The sequence below is a fragment of the Monodelphis domestica genome, chromosome 2 (genome assembly GCF_027887165.1).
Source record: "Monodelphis domestica isolate mMonDom1 chromosome 2, mMonDom1.pri, whole genome shotgun sequence".
Lineage (NCBI taxonomy): Eukaryota > Metazoa > Chordata > Mammalia > Didelphimorphia > Didelphidae > Monodelphis > Monodelphis domestica.
The window spans coordinates 62596146-62620801 of NC_077228.1; the positions used below are offsets into that span (position 1 = coordinate 62596146).

Here is a 24656-nt window from a genome sequence, read left to right on the forward strand (position 1 = left end):
TTACTTAGCCTCACTATCAAATGAAAAGGCAACACTTTTCTTTAAATTTAAATTAAAAACTGAAGCTATTTCCTTTGGTTACTATGTCCTACAGAGTATATGGAAAGAGAATGCCTTCTCCATGTCCTAGAGATCAGAAAACTCTCAAAATCCTGGTGTTCTACTGTCTGATACCTTCATCTCAAAAATAAATGTGTTTACTCTCTCTTTCTCTCTCAGACTGTGAGTCTTTAAGAGCAAGGACTATATTTTGCCTTTCTTTGTAGGGGACTGCTAGATAGTACAAGGGACAGGGGGTAGTAGACTGGATCTGGAGACGGGACCATTTGAGTTCAAATCTAGCCTAAGAAATTTATTAGTTGAGTGATCCTGGGCAAGTCACTTGGCCACTTTCTGCCTCAGTTTCCTTATCTTTAAAATGGTGGATAATATAACACCTAACTCCCAGAGCTGTTGTGGAGATGAAATGATATAATATTTGCAAAGGGCTTTTGCAATCTTTGAGTAAATATTAACAATAACTACTGATATCCCCAGTTGAGCCTACCATATAGTAGGAATTCAATAAATACAACTAGGTAGCACAGTGGACAGTGTTGTGCCTGAAGTCAGGAAGACTCATCTTCTAGTTAAACTCAGGCTATAGACACTTACTAAAAGTGTGACCCTGAGAAAGCACTTCACCCTGTTTGCCTCAGTTTCCTCATCTGCAAAATGAGCTGGAGAAGGAAATGGCAAAGCACTCTAGTATCTTTGTCAAGAAAACTCCAAATGGGCGGGGGCAGCTGGGTAGCTCAGTGGATTGAGAGCTAGCCCTAGAGATGGGAGGTCCTAGGTTCAAATCTGGCCTCAGACACTTCCCAGCTGTGTGACCATGGGCAAGTCACTTGACCCCCATTGCCTTACCACTCTTCTGCCTTGGAGCCAATACACAGTATTGACTCCAAGATGGAAGGTAAGGGTTTTATTAAAAAAAAAAAAAGAAAACTCCAAATGGGGCCATGAAGAGTCAGATGTGACTAAAAAGTGTCAGATGATGGGCATTCTAAGAAAACAAGTTCAATTTTAATCAACTTCCATCTGGTTCCATAGGAAATGATATTCCACTCATTGATTAGTTCCTATTTCTTTTCCTCAAAAATTCAAATCTTATTCTAAAGCTAAAATTATGTCATTAAGGAGGATGACAGTGGAAGTATCTGAAAGTGATGAGATAGACTGACTGGTCAGAGTATAGAGAAGACTAGATTTGGAGTCAGAAGAGATCTGGGTTCCATACTTAGCTATGTCTGTTAGTGGTGTTATTGTTGTTGATTCATTCCATCATATTAATTCTATGTTACCCCCTGGATTTTTTCCCATGGAGTTTCTTGGAATGATATACTGAAGTAATTTGCCATTTACTTCTCTAAGCTCATTTAACAGATGAGGAAACTGAGTTAAACAGAGTAAAAGTTACTTGCCCAGGATTGCACAGCTAGTGTCCTGAGGCCAGATTTGAACTGGGGAAGATGAGTCTTCCTGACTGCAAGCCTGATACTCTATCCAATGTGCCACCTCACTGCCCTCCCAATTCTGTTACTTACTAGCTACATAACCTTTGACAATCGATCAATAAACATTTATAAAGTTCCTACTATGTTGCCCCAGGCACTGTGCCAAACACTGGGGATACAAAAAGAGACAAAAACAAAACAATAGTTCCTATCCTCAAGAAGCTTGTGATCTAATGGGGGAGATAACACACAAACAGAGAGAACACTCTAAAATCTCCCCTAAGCAATTTTAAGTGCCAAGAAACTCTCCTTAATTTAACCATTCTACAGTGGTACAGCAGAAAGAATACTGGATTTGGAATCTAGGGACCAGCACTCAAATTCTTTTTTGCTACCATCACCTACGTGATCTGTCACAAGCCATTTTAACTTGGGGCCAGTTTCCTTATCTGTATAGCATGAAGGATTCAAACTAGGTGACTTCTGAAGACTCATCCAGTTTTAATTCTATTGATCTAATAATGCCATGTCCCCTTTCTTCTTATCCTGTTCTCTAAAGAAACAAAAGGCTTTTCACCATCCCTACAAGGTTTTTATAAGGAAGGTAGAAGGTGCAGTGGATAAAGTGCCAGCCCTGGAGTCAGGAGGCTCTAAGTTAGATATGTGTTAGTTGTGTGACTCCGGACAGGTCACTTAAACCTGTTTGCCTCAGTTTCCTATTCTGTGAAATAAACTGGAGAAGGAAATCACAAACCACTCCAGTATCTTTGCCAAGAAAACTCAATGAGAAAAAAGTTCATGGAGACATGTAGAATCTACAGGACTGAATGGCTCTGGGCAAGACACTTATACCTGTCTGCCTCAGTTTCCTCATCTGTGAAATGAGTTGGAGAAGGAAATCACAAACCACTCCAGTATCTTTGCCAAGAAAACCCCAAATGGAGTCTCAAAGAATTAGACATAATTAAAACAACAGGGCTGTAATCCATTTCAAGTCCACTAGAAAAGTCATCAAATTGGAGAAGAATTAGACAAAAAGTGGGTTCCTGAAATGCCACAAAAGAACTCATCAGTTGGCCTTAAGTATAAAATATCCTGAGCAGTCTTGATGGCCAGAGAAAAGAGAAGAGGTCTTCCTGTGATACTATCACAATGATGACGGGATGAGGAATTAAATAAATCAAGAGCTGAAGGAAATAGCCTTCAAATGACACCAAGTTGAGCCAAGTTGAAGAATCTGTGCTTTTGTGTATGAAGGGAAAGGGAAAACAGATGGGCACTTAAGGTATAAGCAGAACACAACATGAAAAGAGCTGGAAGGAAGGAAGCTATAGAGTGTTCCTGGAAGCCAAGGACCAGACCATAGAGCTTCTCTGGGTCATGAAACCTCGAAGATCTTCTGTGGGTATCAAACCATACCTTTCAGAAATTTATTTTCTGATTTAGCTCTATGTGAAGAAATTGTCCTTTTTCTATGCTGTCTCAAAGCAAAAGAGGATATAAATGAAAAAAGAGCAGGTTATTTGGACTCAGAAGACCCAAGTTTGATGGACTGATTCTGTTTGTGTGTGTGTACACCTGGCACTCTTAATGGTAATGATCAAATTTATAATGTAATCATCACTGCTCATGCCTTCATAATAATTTTCTTCAGAGTCATACCCATTATAATTGGGGGTTTTGGAAACTGACTTGTATCTCTAAAAATAATAATATATACTATATATATATATGAATAGCACTGAGGGAGGCAGACTGATCTGAGGAGTGCTCTGGAACAGAAATCAATCCCCTTAGGGCCAGTTCAGCATACATATAAAAGATGTCATATCTATCTATCTATCTATCTATCTATCTATCTATCTATCTATCTATCTATCTATCTACCTACCTACCTATCTATCTATCTATCTATCTATCTATCTATCTATCTATCTATCTATCTATCTATCTATCTATCTACCTATCTATCTACATCTTAGTAGGTGAATGAATTCTCTCTAGGCTGTATCTTTTCCATCTGTAAAAATAAGAGAATAGAAGTAGATTGCTTCTAAACTCCACTCCAGCTCTAAATAGCATTGCCCTAGTAAGAAGAATCTTTAATCCAACATTCGGTTTAGTTGGGCCATGGAGCTGAGAAATGTACTCTTGGGAGGCAGGGGAAGGTGGTGACATGTTCATGTCCATTTTTTAAAAATCACATGCCAGTAAAGACCTAATATATATTAGCGATAGTCTACACTTTGGCTGGCATTATCAGAAAGACTGACTCAGACAAAAGATGATTTCTCCAGACTCCATGGGACAGGCAGTTCATCCATATTTCTCTCATCTCACATACTACCTTGTCAATAAGGTTAGTTACAGTATAAAGTAGCACTACGGGAAAGGAGTGCAGGAGTACCCACTTACCCAGGAAGGTTACAGTCTCTTCTCTGAAGATCTTTCTGCCCAAGGAAAACGCTGCTCTCTCCCTGAGGGAGATGAGGCTGCAAATCCCTCCAGGCCCAGCTGCTGACCGCCTGATGTCCCTTCCAGCTCCAAGAGTCTAGGAACCTCCAGAGGCTGCAGGTGTCATGTGTTTTTCCTAGATGCCAGACCACGATGCTGCTCACCTTGTCCTCGATGTCCTGAGATCCATGGGCTGTGAGGCTGCTTCTTTCCACACCCCTCTCCCAGGGCGGGGGCACTGAGCCAAGCCGAGGGAGGCAGACTGATCTGTGGGGTGCTCTTGGGCAGAAATCAATCCCCTTGGGGCCAGTTCAGCAGCATCCATGACCACCCTTTCTAAGGATGGGGGGAGGCTCCTAGAGGGGAGGGAAGGAGGGAAGGATTGGAAACAGACATGATCTGGCCCTTTGAAGGTTGCCCCAGACCCCTTACTGCTTCCTGGGGGACAGGGATGGGGGCTTCTCCAAGAACACAGTGCCACAAATAGCACATTCCTCGAGCCCAAGATCGAGGAGGAGGAGTGAAGGTGGAGGACTGGCTTTTTAACGTCCACAGGAAAAGGGGGCGCAGGGGGGATGGTGGTGGAGGGAGATGTGGCTGGTGATAAAGAGGGGGTAAAGAAGGAAAAACGAAGAGTAAAGGGGTGCTGCTAGGGTACGGGTGTACTGGAAAGATGAGGTAGAAGGTCTTTGGGTCTTTGGGATCCCTGGAGGAAGAGGGCTCAGGGGTTAGGTCCCAAATCGCCGCCGCCCACCCTGCTGCTCCCCCAGCCTCCGCCAAGGCCTCGCGCCACCGCCACCGCCACCTCCTCCTCCTCCTCCTCCTCCCTCTCCTCCCTGCACAATGAAGCTCAAACCCGTTCCATCTCCCCCAAACTCCTCCCCTCCGGGCCTGGGACTCAGCAGTCCTCGCCCCGGAGCCCGCCCGTCCTCCCGTCCGGCCCGGTGCAAGGAGCTCACCGCCGAGGAGCCGCCGCCGCCTCCGCTGTTGCCGCTGCTCAGTGCTGGGCCATCCCACCTCTACCTCCCCCTCCCCTTTCTGCGGCCACCGGCACCGCCACGGCCGCAGCCGCCTGGCCCGCCTGCCCGCCTCCCTCTAGGCAGCCGCCGCTTCAGGGACCAGAGGTTTCGAGTGGTAGCCCCCCGCGTCCCCACCAACTCTTCCCGAGTCAGCCCCGCCGCATCCGGCAGCTGCTGCAGACACGCGGAGAAGGGCCGAGGGGGCCCAAAGCAGGCAAGAAACTTTGCTGCGCCGCGCCGCGCCGCGCCTGGCTCTGCTATAACGCGCCGCGCAGCGCCAAACCAGCCGAGCTACCCTGCGTTTCTCTGCTCTGTTCCGCGCCGCGCAGCTCTCTGCACTGCCCGCCCCTCCTCCCGGCCTCTCTCTCCACCTCCCGCCCGCCTCGCCTACGCGGCCCCAGGCCCGCCTCTCTCATCCTCGTTCTCCGGCCCCCACTCACCTTTTCTGCACTTCCTCTCCTACATTCCCAACACATCCTCCGGGTTCTTGTCCTCCTCTCTCCCCGTCACTCTTTGTGTCTCTTGTCCATCTCTTGTGCCCACCTAGTCCCACTCCCCACCCCGGGCCTGCTCCGGGCACTGCTGCGACCCTCTTCTTACCCCTACTTAACTCTTCTTCGGGCCCTGTTTCCAGCTTTTCTTTCCTTGGGTCTGCGCTCTAAACTGTCTTTGCAATCCCTCCTCCCATGGGCACTGACTTGCCTCCTCGTTCCCCTTCGCCCTCCCCGGCTTTTTCCCTTCATTCCATCCCGCCCCGCCGCCTTATTGCTTTTTTCCTTCTCTCTTCAGCTTTGTGCTTTCCCTTTTCCCATCTCTATTCCTCATTTCCGGATTTAGCCTTTTCAAACTCCCTCTTACCTATTCTTTCATCCTCCATTTCCCTTCCGAGCCTCCCCATCCGCATCTCTCCTTTCTGGCCCCCTTAGATATTTTTCAATGACTTGTTTCTGTCTTAAAAAGAAAAAAAGTATAATTCCTTCGGCTTTACGGTCAACTCTAAATCTCCTCTTCCTCCTCTTTCAGACTCATCATAGACCATCTTCGGCCTCCTCCATCAGCCTGGTCAGTTCCTCTCTCCCCTCTTCATCATTTTCTCCCTCTTCTCCCATCCCCTTCTTCCTCCTCACCAATCTTAATTTGAGTGAAACTGAAGCAAAGTTTAAACTAGCTAAAAAGAAAGGGTCCTAAAATAGGGCAGTGAAAATCAAACCTAAGTTTTTTCAAACTTCATTAAAAAAAGATACTTCAAAAACATAATTAGGTAATAGTCCGGACTTGGAAAGAAACCCTAGAAAAGAAACCTACAAGCTCTGGGACCCTGGATAAATCACTTCGCTGGCAGATCCTCAGTTTTCTGTCAAACAGAGCTAATAACATTTGTACTTACCTCACCTTTATTGCAAAGAAAATGGTTTTCAAACCTTGAAGATATGTATCATTAATACAACAGATAAAATCTTTAAAATCCAGCTAGGTTCATTAGTTCCTCCCCAGCTGCTAGTTGAGTACCTTGGGACACTTCAAGGAGCTGTAATTTCAATCTGCATATCTGAGTACTTCCTTCCTATCATATATTCCTTTTTAACTTAGTAGATGGTTTCAGCTTCTCGGTTTTGAATCACCTCAAAATCCCCTCCCATTCTCTTCTCCTTTCCTCAGGTCTTGGAAGAAGAGCTGGCCTTTTTTCCTTGGCAAAGCCAGTCTCTGTTTGTGTCCTGGATTAGACAGCTCCTATTACTTCTAGTAGCTTGCCCCCCAGCCATCATGTCCTCTTTTTTTTTCCTCTCTCTCTAATTTTCAATCTTTTCCTATCTATTGGCACCTTCCCAGTTACTTTAAAATGTGCCCTGGTGTCTCTGCCAACTTTAAACTACCTCCATTTGACTCCATCATCCTTCCAATCTTCCATCCCATACTTCTCTCTTTCACAGCCAAACTTCCAGAAAAAGCTTTACCCATTGCTTCCATTTTCTCTCCACTCAGCACTTCTCAATCTCTTGATGTCTGGTTTCCAACTTCACTCTCACAACATGCTGTGAGAATGTATTTTTCATATACTATATTAATTCCTAGAAGGGAGAATTACCTGGATTCCTGTGACTGATCTGGGCCAAGAATACCATCTGGTCTGATACTTTTTGCATTGTCTTTGTCCTTGGGGATCCCAAAGAATGTCTTCCTTTTTTAATAGAAGTTAGTTAATGAATGAATGAAAGAGTCGAGGGTTCCTTTGCAGCATGACCTATCCATGCCTGGGGATGGGAAAGAGTGGATAGGTTGATGGACCATTTCTTAACTAGCTATCTCCAATTAAAGTTGTCCTCCTCAAGGGAGAAGCTGACTAATGAGCTCCTAAAAAATCTATTTATTAGGCTGCCTGACCCAGATCTGGTTATCCCTGGTTGTGAGAGAGTCATGGAGAACGATATCACTTTATCAATTATGATGCTGGTCTAACTAATAAAACTGATAGAATCAATAAACTTATATTCTTACTCCAGAATCAGTCTATTGGAATTATTTTATCTTAAGATTGTGCTCTCCAAAATTATCTTTTAACTGAGCTCATGTAATTGCCTTTTCTCATCTTCCTTTACATTTCCACCGCATAGTTGGCATTGATGACCACCGCTGCCTCCTGGATATTCTCTCCTCTTTGGGTTTTGGGCAGTATTGTTCTCACTTGGTTCTCCTTCTACTCTGGTTTCTTTGCTGAATCATCATCCATGTCCTGTTCCCAATAGGTGGGGGTTCCCAAGTGTTCCCTCCTGGGCTCTCTCCTCTCTTTATACTCTCTCTCCTCTATTCTGTTCTAGCCAAAGTCTTTCTCTTGAGCTTCATTCATTCATTCCCAATTGTCTATTGGTTATTTCCAGTTGAATTTTTCTGTAGGAATATAAAATTCAACATGTTCATTGAGATGTTAGCTCTCCCCTCAAATCCTCCCCCCTTCCTAACTTCCTCATTGCTGCTGAAGACATTCTATTCTTCTGGTTATGGCTTGAGAGTCATTTGTCCCCCATTCTTATCTCTCCTTTATCCCTTTTCCCCAGTGTCCAATCAGTTGCCATGATTTGTCAATGCTGATTTGACAAAAAATTTAGATCCTATCATTACCCTCATTTTACTGATGAGGAAATTGAGGCAGACAGTGATTAGGTGACTTGCCCAGGGTCACACAGCAAGTGTCTGGGTTTAGATTTGAACTCAGGTCTTCCTGTCTCCAAGGCTAGCGCTATATCCACTGCACCCCTTAGCTGCCATCATTCTAGTTCACTTTCACCTTTCTCCTGTACCATTGCAATTGTTTACTAATTATTCTCTCTGTCTCAAACCTCTCCCTACTCCATTCCATCCTCTATGTGGCTGCCACAATGATATTCCTAAAGGGCAGGTCTAAAAGTGTCTCTTTCTCCTGCTTATGAAACTCTGGTGGTTCTCGATTGTTTCTGAGTTGAAATACAAACTCTTCTCTTCTGAATTTAAAGTTCTTCCCAGTCCAACTCCAGCTGCCTTTATTACACATTATTCTCCTGCATATATTCTACATTCTAGCCAAACTAGCCTGTTTTTACTCCAAAGATACCAGAATATTTGACATTTCCTTCTCCAGTGTGTTCCCATTTTGGAGAGGAAGAACTGAGGCAAATGGAGGTTGTGACTTGCCCAGAGTCACACAGCCAGTAAGTGTCTGAGGCAGGATTTGAATTCAGATCTTCCCAACTCTAAGCCTTGTACTTTATCTACTTTAGCTCTTAGCTGCCTAGGATATAGCAAGTGCTTAATAAGCATATGTTAAATAAGAATATTATGCAGTGCCTATCATCTCTATTCATAGGACCGCCATACTTTTAGAACAGTTCAAATTAGTTTTGGCAGTCAGAAGGAAAAAGTAAATTGATATATAAATGATCTATACTCTGCATTTATTGTTCTCTCCATTAAGAGCCATCCCAACTTTGTGATTCATTGGCATTGATCCTAGTGAATGAAATAGTGCATAAATATGTATTTGTCTTTCTCTGATTTAACAGGATTAAATAAATCATTTTCTATTATATTTGTGGGCTGTTGTCACTCTATTCAGCAAAGGTGAAGAACCTCTGGCATCTAATCTAATAAATATCAGCTAACGGCAAATAAAAGCAGTTTTGTGTGGCTAGTAGCAATAACACTACATTCCATTCCAAATTTCTTATGACAATTTCCACAAAATTCACAAGATGAGGATGTTATTCCTGGGATTTCTGCTGAAAAAAGCAGGGGGTGGCCTCAGACCCTTCTTAGCTATGTGACTTGTGGGACCCAAACGTCTTGCCCTTATCCCTGGTCTTCCTCAAAACCTATACTTAGAATCAATTTTGACAGAAGGTAAAGGTTTTTTAAAAAAAAGGAAAAACAGGGGGAAATAGAAATTTTTTTAAATTTTAAAAAAATTTTTTTAAATTTAAATTTAATTTAAATTTTTAAAAGCAGAAATTCAAGTCCTTTCCATAACAACCTCTGCCAGTGCTTAACTCTTTAGAAGTAAAAGTCCATTGCAATGTCCAGCTTTTAGTGTGAGCTCTTCAATTCAGGGAAAATCCCTACAAAGACAAGGCAAGGAAACTCCAAAACATCAAATTCCTGCAGACCCTTGTGCCAAGATGAGTGATTGTCAGGAGGTATGAATTTGGGAAAGAAATGGAAATGAGAGAGAAGTCCATGTGGAAAGGGGAACCTTGGGATGTTCAAGTAGTCATTATCAGAAAGTCAAACTGATGTCTTGGACTATGGTCTACTGAGCTGGAGATGCCAGCAATAATGCTCCACTTAGCCAACAAGAACTCAGAAAATCAATTCCATAGAGAAAGGGCTAGCAGCCCAGAGCATAAACATCAAGCTCTATTGGGCTTCAGGAGACATTTATTCTGGCTACTGAGAGAATTTTGAAGGGTTGGGGAAAGAAGGGGAAGAACAATTAAGTCAGAGTCAGAAGGCAGGTCAAAGCATACTATTTTTTGTTTTCCTTTGTGTTCTTGTCTCTTACACAATGACCAATATGGATGTATGTTTTTCATATAATACCTATATATCCCAGATCAAATTGCTTACCGTCTCTGGAACTGGGGAGAGAAGGAAAGAAGGTAAGCAATCTGAATCTTAAAATTTTGGGAAACATGTGGAAAATTGTTATTACATGTAATTGAGAAGATAAAATATTTTAAAATAAAAAAGTTGTTTTTCTCAACTTATTGATAGAACTCTTGTAAATATAACTCAAAACCCATTTATATGAATCTCTCTTCTTATAGGTTGAGATCAATATCCTGCACCTGTGTGAGGCGGAGTGTTGGTGAGAGTAGGAGAGGAGTTTAGTCTCTCTTCCATCTTTTCAGAGGCTTCTAGCCTCCTTTATCAAGAGAAAAGAATTTAACTTAAACCTTAAGGAATTTAGCTTAAACCTTAAAATTTTATCCCCTAGACCAATAGTGTCAAGCTTAAATAGAAACAGATTCTGGTCTGTATCCTGACTTAAAAAACACACACACACACAAATAGTATCTATATTTTGTTGTATTTTTATTTCGTTTGTTTTCCCAGTTACAATTTAATGTATTAACTTAGAAGTTTTATAATTAACTTAGAAGTTTTGCTGGCCTCATATGGGTTGTGAATTTGACACTTCTGACCTAGACTAATAATATTTAAAGGGAGCAGATAAATATAATGGTATTCCTGGTATTCCTTGTCTCTCTAAGAAAAGCAGAGTAGCCTCTGGTCCTAACTTTCTGCTTCTCCTTTTGGCAAGAACCAAAGTTTCTCTTGGAGAAAGGGGAAGGGAAAAGATGGAGAAGAGGCACTAGAGCTTTATCTCTTCCGGCCTACCTGTAAGCCAAATCAAGATAATCTTACTACATAAAAATTAAATGATTTCTTTTGGGTGTAGGCCTAGCAATGGTATAGCTGAATCAAAAGGGATGCAGTGTTTTGTATATCATTTTGAATATCCTTTTTTTTTTGTATTTAATTTCAGAACACATTCCAGAATGGTTTAGTATACCATTGTGCTTGTTTTCCTGTGGTCTAACTAATATTTATCATTTCCCTCTTTTTCGTTCATTTTTGCCAATTTGATACAAATGAGGCAGAACCTCAAAACTGCTAAAATTTGTCTTTTGTCTTTGTATTTTTTTTATATGGTTATAGATAGTCCAAGTTTTTTCCCCTGGGAACTATCTGCTCCTATCCTTAGATCATTTATCAATTGGGGAATGGTTGTTATTCACATAAATTTGAATCAGTTTCTAAAATGGCATGGAAATGAGACTTTTATCAAAGAAATTTGTTGCAAAGATTCCCCCTCCTCCCAGTTGTTTCTATTTCAGTCTTAGTTTTATTAGATTTGTTTAAGCAAAAACTTTAAAATTTTCTTACCAAAATTATCCATTTTATCCTCAGTGCTTTCCTCAATCCCCTTTTTTGGTCATAATTTTTTTTTTCCTAGCCACAGATTAAATTGGTAACTTTTTCCCATGTTTCTTTTTGTGGCTTTTAAAAGGATGTGACCTTTTATAAATGGCGCTTATTTTTGTATAAGGTGTGAGGTGATAGTCTAAGTCTAATTTCTTTGATACTGCAGTCCAATTTTCCTGGCAGTTTTTATAAAATAGGGAATCCTTATCTCTATCTGGAGACTTTCTGTTTCTCAAAAAAATAGGATATTAGATACATTTTCTTCTGCATAGTTTGTAGCTAGTTTGTTTCACTGATTGAGGTCTATATTTTTCAACCAGTACCAAATTCTTTTAAGAATTACTGTTTTGCATTCACCCTAGTACAAATATTAAAAATATGGAAATAGGTCTTGATCAATGATACATATAAGACCCAGTGGAATTGCTCATTGACTATGGGAAGGAGGGAGTGGGAAGACAGGAGGGAAAAAACATAATTCATGTAACTATGGAAAAATCTTCTAAATTAATTAATTAAATAAACTTAAATTAAAAAAAAAAGAATTACTGTTTTGTACTGTAATTTGAGATCTGACATTGCCAGGCCTCTTTTGGTTCCACCCCCTTTTAATTTCCAGTATTTCCCTTGAGATTTTTGAGATTTTTGCTTCCATCTATATTTAATTTTTTTTATTTCTATAAGTTAATCCTTTGGTGGATTGATTGGTAGGACCTAGAATTGAAGGAAATTAATTTAGATAGCATTGTCATTTTTATTATTTTGGCTCATCCCACATGAGTAATTAGTATTTCCCCTTTCATGTAAGTCTGCCTTTGTTTCTGTCAATATTGATTTGTAGTTATATTTATATAATTCTTCTATATATCTTGGTAAATAAACTCCTGAGCATTTTATATACAGTGATATCTCCGTTTTTTATGATAATCTATCAGAAAATAATGGAAGAAATCCTAAACCAATGAAAATGAGGCAATTATTTCCATATGAATCAATGTAGATCCAATTAATTCATTCAAGACAATCCAAAATACATACCAAAAACACATTGTATAGAGAATAAATATGGTGTTTGATACTAAAAACAATAAGAAATTAATATAAAATGAATATAAAAGACTAATTTAAAGAATAAATGACCATTTAACATAGCATATACCTTCCTAAAGACTCTTCTTGGCTTATGGAAGACAGCAAGGAGTGGAGAGAGAGGTTATTGTTTGAAAGGGGAATCCCCCTCCATAAGGACCTTGTATTAAGGCACTAGCTTGAAACTTTCTTTGGTCTCTTTTGATGGAGCTAAAAAGAAAGGATTAGCTTATTAGCAAGGGAAACACTTAACAGGGACAATGAGATTTGAGCACATGTGATTTTACCTTACATGCATTAGGTATATTTTGAAACTGAAAAATTCAAAATAAACACATTAAACCAAATACAAAAAAAAAAAAGCAACTTGCACGATATAAAATAATGAATGTCATCAACATTTCTATGCCAATACATACAGTGTCCCAGACCACTTTAGAGGCTCTAGGGTTTCAGGGGATCTTAGAGATCATCTATTTGAACCTCTTGGTTTTAGAAGAAAAAACAAGACCCAAAAGGAAAAATGACTTTAAGACCATAGATTTATGGGAGTCGAAACCCAGAAGAAAAACGACTACTTGATCACATGGGTTGATGGGGATATGATTGGGGACATGGACTCTAAACAATCACCCTAGTGCAATATGGTAATAGGTCTTGATCAATGGCACATGTAAAACCCAGTAGGATTGCTCATTGGCTATGGGAGAGGGGGTGAGAGGAGGGGAGGGAACGAACACGAACCATGCAACCATGGAAAAATTTTCTTAATCAATTAAATAAAATTTAAAATATAAAAAGAAAAAAAAAGATTAAATGGAAACAGCAGAAGATTTGGAGTTAGAGTTGAGTATAAATTCTAACTCTATCACATCCTAGCTATAGGACACTGGCTAAATCACTTACCTCTCTGAATTTGATTTTTTCTTTGTCTCTTTGATACTTTCCAATATTAAATCCCATGATCCTGAAGCTTCCAACTAGACCATAAGCTTGTATGGAAGTATATAGGGGATGAACAACTTTTCAAAGCTTCATCACTGGAATAGTGTATCTCTATAGTCTTATCTTCTTTGTTTCTTTCATCTCAAGTTGAAACTTCTACTTTTCAGATTATCTATCTGTCTGTCTGTCTATCTATATATCTATTTATCTATCTCTATCTCAACACATAAATGCATTTTCTTCCTATGCCTATCCCCACCCCCGACCCAGAACTCATTGTGCACTCATGATTGGTAATATTGTCAAATTAAGTATGTCTTTTAAAAATTTATTTAAAAAAATTTTTTTTCTCCCAGGAATTATCTGATTGGTAGGCCCATGAACTCCCTCTCTACCTCTTATCCTCCCACTCCCCCCACCTCCTTTTCTCCCTCTCATCCTCTTCTTCTTCTCTCTCTCCCTCACATCCTGCCTTCTCTCTCCTTCTCTTTCTGTCTCTGTCTCTGTCTCACACATACAGAAGAAGATTAAATAATTAAAATGGTAATTTTTAAAAGCACTCCCAACTTTAACACAGGTGATAAGTTTATGTTAAAAATATAAAAGTGGGTTTGTAAAGCGCATTTAATGAAAGAAAAGGAAAAGGAAAGGCTACACACGCAATTTGAATTGCCCGTGCTAACTCAGTTCAGATTTCAAGAGCAATTTGCCCCAAATGCTATAAAACATATAAATTCTCTATTCCTCCCTCCCCTCCCCCCAGAAAATGATTTTTGTAACCAAGGAATAATGTTTGAAATTGACCAAATTAAAAAAAAAACACACACACACACAAATTCTCCTTCTTCTTTTCCCTCTGGGCTTGTGTTGGTATGTATGTTGCCTGTACAGATCACAGCCATCCAATCCAGTTGATGAAGATGAAAGTGCTTGATCTTATTTTCAAAGCTCATCTCCTTATATCAGTGTTTGCATTTCAGCAGGAAGGACAAATGGAAGCTCCAGGGCTGTCAGATCATAACTGGCCTGCTCTGCCTTTGACCACTGCTACACTCATCCTCTGTCCTCACTGCTTCTTCTAAGCCAAGGACTCTCTCGTGTTAATAATGGAAGTCCTTCTTCGAACAATGCTGATAGAGCCATGTCTCCCAACCCTGCCAGCTTCATGTCTGCTCTCCCAGAAGTCCAACAAAAGCCCTTATTCAGTATGCTGGGGATCTTCTTCATGGTCTCTTGTTATTTCATGAGTACTAATCGAGCGCGTGCTTCTGGGATATGAAGGATCCACCTTTTACAAATAATTATACATTTCTCTGAAAATGTCCTTTACATTGCTTCCCTTCCTAGGTTCATTTATAGGGGAAAGGTCAAGATTTATATGACATAATCCCTTCAGCAATATGTCTACTCATTGGATAGTGGACAAAGAACTCACATTTCAAGAATTAATGATTCAGTTAATGTTTATAGATGGTCTAAAATGGGCCGATTTGGGGGCAGCTGGGTAGCTCAGTGGATGGAGAGCCAGGCCTAGAGATGGGAGGTCCTAGGTTCAAATCTGGCCTTAGACTCTTCCCAGCTGTGTGACCCTGGGCAAGTCACTTGACCCCCATTGCCTAACCCTGACCACTCTTCTGCCTTGGAGTCAATATGGAAGGTAAGGATTTAAAATAATAAATAAAATGGGCAGATTCTTAGCATCCTCTACCCCAGGGATTCTTACCCTTTCTTCAAGTCTGCCACTTAAATTGCTGAAGCCTCTGGACCTCTAATCAGCATAATGTGGTTAATTAAATGTATTAAAAAGAACACAATCAAATTACAAAGGCAAACAATTTTATTGAAATATAGTGAAGAATAGGGCATGTGCGTGTACTCACACACAAGTTCAGGGCTCAAGGTGGCATGCTGGTGACTTTATCAATCAGCTTTCTGAGAAAAAAAGAATGCACATAGAAAAATGACTTTTAAGCTTAATGTGCATTATTAAATCTGGATAATTGCCAAAGTGACAAATCAAGCTCTAATTTGTAGCCTTGGTTGAATTCCAAGGTGTAATGCTCCCAATGAAAGTTTAACAATTGATTTTCCTTTACACTGGCACCAGCACAACCCTGATCCCAGAGGGAAGAACTCTTCCCTTTTTTGCTGTTCTTTTTTTTTTTTAAACCCTTACCTTCCACCTTGGAGTCAATACTGTGTATTGGCTCCAAGGCAGAAGAATGGTAAGGGCTAGACAATGGGGGTCAAGTGACTTGCCCAGGGTCACACAGCTGGGAAGGCCATATTTGAACCTCAGTCCTCCCATCTCTAGGCCTGGCTCTCAATCCACTAAGCTACCCAGCTGCCCCCATTTTCTACTGTTCTGTCACTCACTGTTACTGCTAAAAGAGAAAGCAATAACCTATTCCCAAGGGCCATTTTGTATTTTCCTGTTTTGTCATTACCAGAGCCAAAGAATGAGTCACCGTGTGTCCAGTTGACTTGGAATACACTTTACTTTCTAGACTGGTCCTCAGAAAGCAGACATAATTTATTACCAGGACTGGACTCAAACCATTCTTTCCAGAATGGGGAAATCTGCCAGGGCTTGAGACCTTTAGGAACCCAGGACTGCCTCCATTCCACAATGAAGCATCAGAGAAGGACAGTAGAGAAGTCCTTTCCCCATATAGCTAACATATTTCATCAAAATCTGCTTTCGAATGGCTTTATAGGAAATTGCAGGGTATATCCATTTTAAATTATTCTTTGGGCTACCATTTGGTGCCAACATGGTAGACTGTGCTCTCCATCCAACCTAAACCAGCCTTCAGTATAATGCCAAATCTGGTCAAACCCAGTCAACTCCTTTGAAGGTTATCCTGGAACAGACACACAAATATAAATGACCAGCAGTCTGGTTGAAACTGAGACCTCACCTCATTAAGTCAATAAGTAAGTTATTCATTTCCATTTCTATGTGTGGAAACCAACAGGCACAAAATAAAGCCTCATTGGTAAAATAGCAAGGATTCTTTCTTCCTCCTTTTTAAAAGTCCTAGACTGCCTTAGTCACTTTTTCCTCTAATCAGCACCTTTTAGAGAGCATTTGTTACAACTCGGTGGTTGCCAGAGAACTTGGGGGCCTCCTCCCTAGGATAAAAAAACAGTACGGAAGCAGTAGCAGCAGCAGACATAAGTTTCCATCTGTTAGGAAAGGGTAGGAGGCAGATAGGAGTTCAGCCATCCCTTGAAATGGAGCTGTAATATTAAAGTTTGAGCCCAGGAGATGCTACTAAAGTATGTAGGGTTGAAGTTTTAAAAATCAGTTTGAGGACAGCTAGAAGGCTCAGCAGATTAAGAACCAAGCCTAGAGACTGGAGGTCCTGGTTTCAAATCTGACCTCAGACACTTCCTAGCTGTGTGACCCTGGGCAAGTCACTTGCCTGACCCTTATCATTCTTCTGCCTTGGGACCAATAATAAGTATTGATTCCAAGATGGAAGGTAAGGATTGTTTGCTTTTTTTTTTTAAGACAATGAGAATTTTTGTTTTTTGAAAAATAGTGGATCCTAAGATAATACTTAGAGTAAAGAAAAACAACTTGGTAAATGTCAGGAAAAAAATTATCAGAATTTGTTTTTACATGTAATTGAGAAATAAAAATAAAATTAGAGAAGAAAAAAAAGAAAGAAAAACAAGTTGGAAAAATTTAAGAACTCTGATCACTGAAATGACCACTCATGACTCCAGATGATCCATAATGAAGTAGTCTGCCCATAAAATGACAAAGGAGTGACTGAGGGACCCCTTTACCCCCCCCAAATAAAGAAAGCAAAGAGGGTCACTAAAGCAGTTAAAATGTATAGAGAATAGAAGGAAGTTCAGAAGGAAACACAGGCAAGCAGAAGAGCTTAGAAATCATAGGTAGAATTACTAGTAGTTATTTTTAAATTAAACTATATGGGAAGCAGCTGGGTGGCTCAGTGGATTGAGAGTCAGGCCTAGAGTTGGGAGGTCCTAGGTTCAAATCTGACCTCAGACACTTCCTAGCTGTGTGGCAAGTCACTTAATCCATATTGCTGAAGGTTGATTGAACATTTTATTTGAATGTATACTCTTATGCCAAAAGGGGACTGCCCCCTAATTGGTTTTTGTCAATGTACCCAGCAAAACATTGGTTTTGCTGTCTCTCTCTCTTCTATTCCCCTCTTATCTCTAACTATTATAGTTTCCTCTTAGAAGGGAAAATTTTGTATGCACCTGCAGTTAAAAGAATTTTGAGGTGCAGGATGACTGTGTTTAGTAATCAACTAGGAAGACTAGTCCCCCAAACATCATCAGGGGGGATTGTGAATTTTAGATTTTCTATACCCTGCTTAGTCCTTAGAAATTTAGCAACCAGGAATGTATACACCCCCACTTAAGGATTAACTGTGAGGAGGATGGCCTATGACCAACATGTGCTAGCAAGTGACAAATCAGAAACAACTGATAGACCCCCTGGGCTGTTCTAAGTCAAGCTTAAGCTACCATTGGTACATGTGAGAATCAGGAAGTGATGTAAAGAATGGTCTATATATTTCACGTCACTTTCTCTCTCTCTCTCTCTCTCTTTCTCTCTCGTTCACTAATGTGGCTGGTGACAGCATGCTTGGCATCTTGGCGGTTGGCATTTGCGGCTTGCTGGTGAGGTGACTGGGAGAAGCTCTGTGGCATGGGTTAGGTGAAGCATCTTTCCTGAGGACCTTAGTGAGTGATTCCTCCTTTCCTCCTTTCCTTTACCTCCTGAAAGCACTATCCTCCAAGGAGACCCCTTACCTTGGAGGAGGCCTTGTGGCTAAGGTCTCTGAATTTCCCTCAGCTTAGGCTAGGCTGAAGAAATCTTATACCTCTTTCCTCTCTCTCTTCTTCTTAATTTTCTTCCTTCTATTGTAATTAAAACCACCATAAAAATTCCAAACTGACTTGAATAATTTATTGGGATTGAATTAATTCCTGGAAACCATTAGTATAATATATATTCAGTTAATAACCCCTAATTTTACCCCTTATAGTCCCTAGCCCTATCCACCCTTATGCCTGGGAACCAATACACAGTATTGATTCCAAGATGGAAGGTAAAGGTTAAAAAAAAATTTAATCTGTATATATGAGAGATTGACAACTCTGAGAGGGGAAAGGGAAGAAGTGAGGGGACAACATGAATTCTATAACTTGGGGAAACTTGTGTGGAAATTTGTTATTAAAATAAAATAAAGAGAAAATATAAAAAAGAGAGAGATTGATAGTTGTATACATAGATCTCCTTTTGTCATCTATTTTGCATATGGAAATATTCTCTTTTTTGATGTTTGCAAAGTTCAGGGTTTTAAAAATTGTAGTACCTGTGATAATAATCCTTCACTAATTCAGAAAGGTTGGGTTAGGGGGGTGCAGTATATTGTCTGAATTCCTTCATGTTTCAGAAGAAATTAAGTGACTTCTTTGGTACATGCTTGGCTTGCCCTACTCTCTTGGGGCTAAGCCTGCTACATTTTATTTCACTAAACAACTTGTCCATCTCTTCTCCGATATCCTGAAGGATTTGGGGGAAACACTTCAGCCATCAGCTCTGTTTTCCTTCCATTTATAGGGCCCCAGCACTTGCTCCCCAATTCTTCTTTCTAAGCTTTTGCAAAGGGTTATTACTTCAAAGACATAGCAAGAAAAAACAGACCCCCTCCCCCACCTTGGGGACATCATTCTCCCTGAATCACCTCAATAGCGGAAGGGAAAGATTAAGTTTCGAGTTTAACTCGGTTTCTCCATGGCATTAGTCCCACCAGGTTGCTGTCCAGTGTCCCCAGTTTGTACTCGTCCAGTGTTCGTGCCCTGAGCTTCTCGGGGCATTAATGCTAGGCTGGCTGAAACATTTGGCCCAGAATCCTGCATCCCCAATTCCCCATGTCTCTAGCTCACAGATCAGATTCCCCTCCTTGCACCTAGAATGGAAAAGAACAAACGACAAAGCCAAAGACCCAGCTATTTGGATGATGACATCCTAAAATTTCTAAGCATGTGTCAAACCTCCATTATATTTCCAGGGATCTACAGTAAAGGGAGCTCCGCTTACAATAGTTTGCTCTGTAGAGATACTGGCAGGAATTTGCTGGTAAGAGTTTAACAACCAGCTTGGGGTGAGAGGAGGGAGGCAAGAATGTAGGTAGGACACATAGTTGAGTTTACATGATATCATTTTCTCTATTACTTTAAGTTTAGACAATCAACAAAACAATCAATCAAATCCTAGCATTTACTGATTTCTGAGGGGAGGGAAATGGTGAAGGTGAAGGAAAGGAGGAGAAGGAAGGGGAAAGAGGGAAGGAGGAAAGGAGGGAGGGAGAGATAGAGACAGAGACAGAGAGAGACAGAGAGACAGAAAGATGGTGAGGGAGGGAGAGAGGTGAAGGGAGGGAGGAGAGAGAGAGAGAGGGAGAAAGGAAGGGACGGAGGGAGGGACAGAAATAGAGAGACAAAGAGAGACAGACAGAGACAGAGAGAGGAAAAGGGAGGGAGGAACAAAAGGTCTGAGGCAGAGAGAGGGAGGTAATTTTAGGGATTTTGTCCTTTGCTCTGGAGCAAAAAGAAAAAGAATCTTAGTGATTTAATATTCTAGAATTTCTAGAGGAAAGATTTAGTGAATCTGGACTCTTACTCTAGACCAGGTTATTTAACCTGGGGACCCCAGACTCCCAGGGTCTATGGGTAAAATAATTACACCCTTATTTTCTCTAATATTCAACTGAAATTTAGCATTTCAGGAATTTATGTGCTGAAATGATAGAGAGAAGCAGACCTAAAGTCAGAAAGACCTGAGTTCAAATATGGCCTTACACACTTGCTGGGTGACTGGGCAAGTAATTTAATCTTTCTCAGTTTCAGTTTTCTCATCAGTAAAATGGTCATAACAATAGCACCTACTTTCTCCAGATGTTGTAAAGATAAAATTATATATTTATAAAGTGCTTTGTCCATCTTAATGTACTACATAAATATTAATTATTTCTATTTCCTTTAGTTAGTTCAAACCATCCTGAGGAGGGAATCCATAGGCTTTCTGTATGTGGTTTTAAGTGATGGAAGGGGACTAAGGTAGAAAGAGTTTTTCCCTAGGAGTCAGTAGCCTTAGGCAATTTTACTTCCTCAAAGTTTTCTCTCTGGTTGGGTCAAAGGACTCCTCTTCCCCCCTTTTAGAAACTAAGTCTCCCAATCAATCCTTCAGGTCAGCGAGGTGTCAAGGTGGATAGAATGCCAGGCCTGGAGTCAAGAACATTCATCTTCCAGATTTCAAACCTGGTCTCAGACACTTTCTAGCTATGTGAACCTGGGCAAGTCACTTAACCCTATTGGATTCAGTTTCTTCTTCTGTAAAATGAGTTAAAGAAGATAATGGCAAACCACTCTAGTATCTTTGCGAAGAAAACCCCAAATGGAGTCACAAAGAGTTGGACACGAGGAAAGCCTAAGCAGGATGTAGATCATTTTAAACCAGCTTGGTGGTTCTCCCCACCCAGGAGAGATTGGGTGGTGGAGATCAGGGAGGGGAACCGGGAGCTCCTTGCAGCAGCAAGACACCAAATTGAGCTTGACTTAGTGAATAAAAGTAGCAGACTTGAGTCAGGAAAACTTGAGTCTATGAAATCAACCACTCTGAGCTTTCATTCCTTAAATGTAATACGGGTGTAGTAATACCTGTGGAAAGGGTTGTTGTGATGCTAAAGTGAAATAATGTGTGCCTCCCTCTCCTTCTCCGTCTCTGTCTGTCTCTGTCTCTATCTCTCTCCTCTCTTTCTCCCCAGTCTCTCTGTCTCTGTCTCTCCTCTACCCCACCCCATTCTGTCTCTCCCTCTCCCTCCCTCCTCTTCTTTCTCTCCCTCTCCCTCTCCTCTCTGTCTCTGTCTCTGTCTCTGTCTCTCTCGCTTAACTTTTCTGAGCCCTTCCAAATAAACAAACCCTGAGGTAAGCCGGGGAAAGTGTGGTTTGTTTTTTTTTATTCAGCTTCTAGGCTCTTGAGGTCTCCCCAGGAAGTGAATGTTACTATGTTATCAGTTACGGCTACATTGTTGCAAATCAGAAGGAAACTCCTGGATTCCTGTTCCAAGCACACAACTTCTCCACCCTGGTCCAGTTAGGTTTGGCACCGGCTCAGCCCATCTGAGATTCGCTGCTCTCCACCCTGTTTGTCGCTTTTTCCACTTGTCTTGCTGGCCTCTTACCTGGGCCAGACTCGGTCTGGTCTTGTTCTTGCAGCTGCGGCTGACTCTTTACGGCCATTTTCGAGGTCTTCTTGGCAAAGATACAGGAACATTTTGTTTTGTTTTTTTTAAACCCTTATCTTCCGTCTTAGAGGCAATACTGTGTATCTGCTCCAAGGCAGAAGAGCGATAAGGGCTAGGAAATGAGGGTTAAGTGACTTGCTCAGGGACACACAGCTAGGAAGTGTTAGAGGTCAGATTTGAGCCCAGGACCTCTGGTCTCCAGGGCTGGCTCTCTATCCATTGAGCCCCCCAGTTGCCCCCAGTACAGGAGTGTTTTGTCATTTCCTTCTCCTGCTGCTCATTGGACAAATTTGAGGAAACTGAGCCCAACAGGGTTAAGTGACTTGTCCAGGGTCATACAGCTAGTAAATATCTGAGGTTAAATTTGAACTCAGGTCTTTCTGACTCCAGACCTGGTTGCTCTGCTCACTATATCACCTAGCTGCCCTTTTAATCTGGTAGCCTATCCCATAGTCCTTAGAACCATATTAGTAGCTCATAAATGTAGAGCTGCCAGAGACCATGACAGTTATTCAGGACAACCCCCCTCCCTATTTAAAGGATAAAGAAACTAAGACAATAGATGACAACACCTCTGTCAAATCCAGGTTCTCTGACACCAGTCCAGTTCTTTTTTCACAGAAGACGGTTAAAATGGGTCTTAGGTTCATGTAGTGGAGCTCTCTCGCTTTAAAGACAAAAAACCTGAGCCTGCAGAAGAAGTATCATCCCCAAAGACACATAGTTTGAACCCTTATCAGTATACCATACAGTCCCATATCCTCAGAAAGCTATAGATACTGACCAAATTAATAGAATTTCCCTAGGAATGGGTGATTTGGAGAAGGAAAGGACAGGGTTGTAGGACTTGGCATTAGAAAAGTCTGGAGTTTGAAAAAAACATTTGGCTATCTATCTATCTGTCTGTCTGTCTGTTTGTGTGTCTATCCATCCATCCATCATCTATCCATCTATCCATCCATCTATCTATCTATCTATCTATCTATCTATCTATCCATCTATCTATCTATCCATCCATCCATCTATCCATCCATCTCTCTGTCTCTCTCTCCCCCTCCTTCCTCTCTCTCCCTCTCTCTCTTCTCTTTCTCTCCCTCTATTCCCCCCCTCTCTCTTTTACTCCTTATAAATAGGCTTGTCCTAAATTATGAGTTAATCTACCATGTGGCCAAACAAAAGTATTAGAGAGGCAGAAGATTTGGATCTGAATCTCATCTCACCATCCCATGAACTCTGAGAAAGCCACTGCATGTCTGGGCCTCAGTTTTTGCTTTTGTTTTCACTTTTTAAAAAAAGCCCTTCTTTTTGATTCAATACCAAGTATTAGTTTCAAGGGGAAAGAGTGGTAAGGGTTAAGCAACGGGGGTGGGGGTAATGGGGGGGTGTAAGTGATTTGCCCAGGGTCACATAGCTAGGAAGTGTTTGAGGTCACATTTGAACCCAGAAACGTTCTTCTCTAGTCTTAGTTCTTTATCCACTGAGCCACCTAGCTGCCCCCTGAGCCTCAATTTTTTAAATCTGTAAAAAGAGGTAAATTGGACTGGGAGATTTTAAGGCTCTGTCATCACTGGGTTTGAATTATAGATCCTGGTTTGAACTCTCATTCTACCACTGACTCCCTGTTACATTAAAAAAAACAAACAAACAACAACAACAAAACAACCCTTACCTTCTGTCTTAAAATCAATACTGTATATTGGTTCTGACAGACTTGTTTTATGGACCCCTGTCCTAGATGGAACAAAAAACCTTAAAACCTAGATAGGATTAGCAGATATAATCAAATCTCAAGTACTCTTTTCATTTTAGTTTCCCTCATTGTATCTAGGCATCTCTCAGTATTCTAGACTCTGGCTGCATCCTTTTTCCTAGCTTCTCTGCAAGCTAATGTTATCCTTTCTTTTCTGTACTCCCTAAAGACCCTCCTGAGTTCTACAGTTCAGGCGAAATTCCCCTTCTTGGTGTCTTTCCTTGGGACAGTGTTCCCAGAATCTGAGAGCTCGGTTCTGTGTGCTCTCCCTTGATGATTAAAGACATGTTCTTTACCAACTGCTTTGGTGGATCTGTGTTTTGTTTTGTTTTGGTTTTTTTCAATCTGACAGGTTCAAGGCAGAAGACTATTAAGGGCTAAGCAATGGGGGTTAAGTGACTTGCCCAGGGTTACACAGTTAGGAAATGTCTGAGGCTAGATTTGAACCATGGACTTCCTGTTTCCAGGCCTTGCAATCCCATTATCTATTACATTTTACACCTCTAGGTTCTCTCTCTTGCTCTCTCTAGATCCATAAATAAGCAACCATACCTTCTACACCCTATATCTCACACATATATATTACTATTTTTTCAAATTTATATAAATGCTGTCATTATTCACAAAATACATATTTATTTAAAATTCGCTGAATTCAAAGTAGCTTTTTGTGTCATGTATTTTTTCCATCCAAGTACTAATAGTGAAACTCCTCTCCTATGTACAAAGTTTTTTTTTGTTTGTTTTGTTTTGTTTTTTAGTATTAAAAGGGGTCCTAATATGCTAAAGTTAACAAATAAAATATTTGATGGTAGGGTTAATGTTCCATCCCCAACAGAGTTTCACTATTGTGGTTTTTAACTCCTTATTCATTCTTTCTACCTGTCCTGAACTTTCTGGTCTATATGCATTATGGAAATTACCCTTTATTTCCAGAGATTTATACACTTGTTGTAAAATGCTAGAGGTAAAGTGACTTCCTCTGTCTGAGTCTATGGCATCTGGAATGCCCTATCTAGGAACTATTTCTTTAAGCAATGTTTTCACTACCATGCCAGTGTTGTTTTTCTTTCATGGATATGCTTCTGTCCATTGAGTGAGTCTGTCCACTATGGCTAAAATATATTTATACCCTCAGTCTCCA

The 24656-nt window shown here is 40.8% G+C and overlaps 1 protein-coding gene across 3 annotated transcripts in view; it reads right to left on the reverse strand.

The window, feature by feature from the left end:
- GPR161 (G protein-coupled receptor 161) overlaps positions 1 to 6029 on the reverse strand; it is a 57615-nt gene extending 51586 nt beyond the window's left edge. For 2 of the 3 annotated variants that reach the window (XM_007480729.3, XM_007480728.3), the window contains exons 1-2: positions 4910 to 5312; positions 3912 to 4306 (exon numbers count right to left, since the gene is read on the reverse strand). The gene's annotated coding sequence lies outside the window, so the exon portion shown is untranslated. Of the gene's footprint in view, positions 1 to 3911; positions 4307 to 4909; positions 5313 to 5409 lie in introns of those variants that run through there. The other variant, XM_056815504.1, reaches the window with a different exon arrangement.
- Positions 6030 to 24656: the final 18627 nt, after the last annotated feature.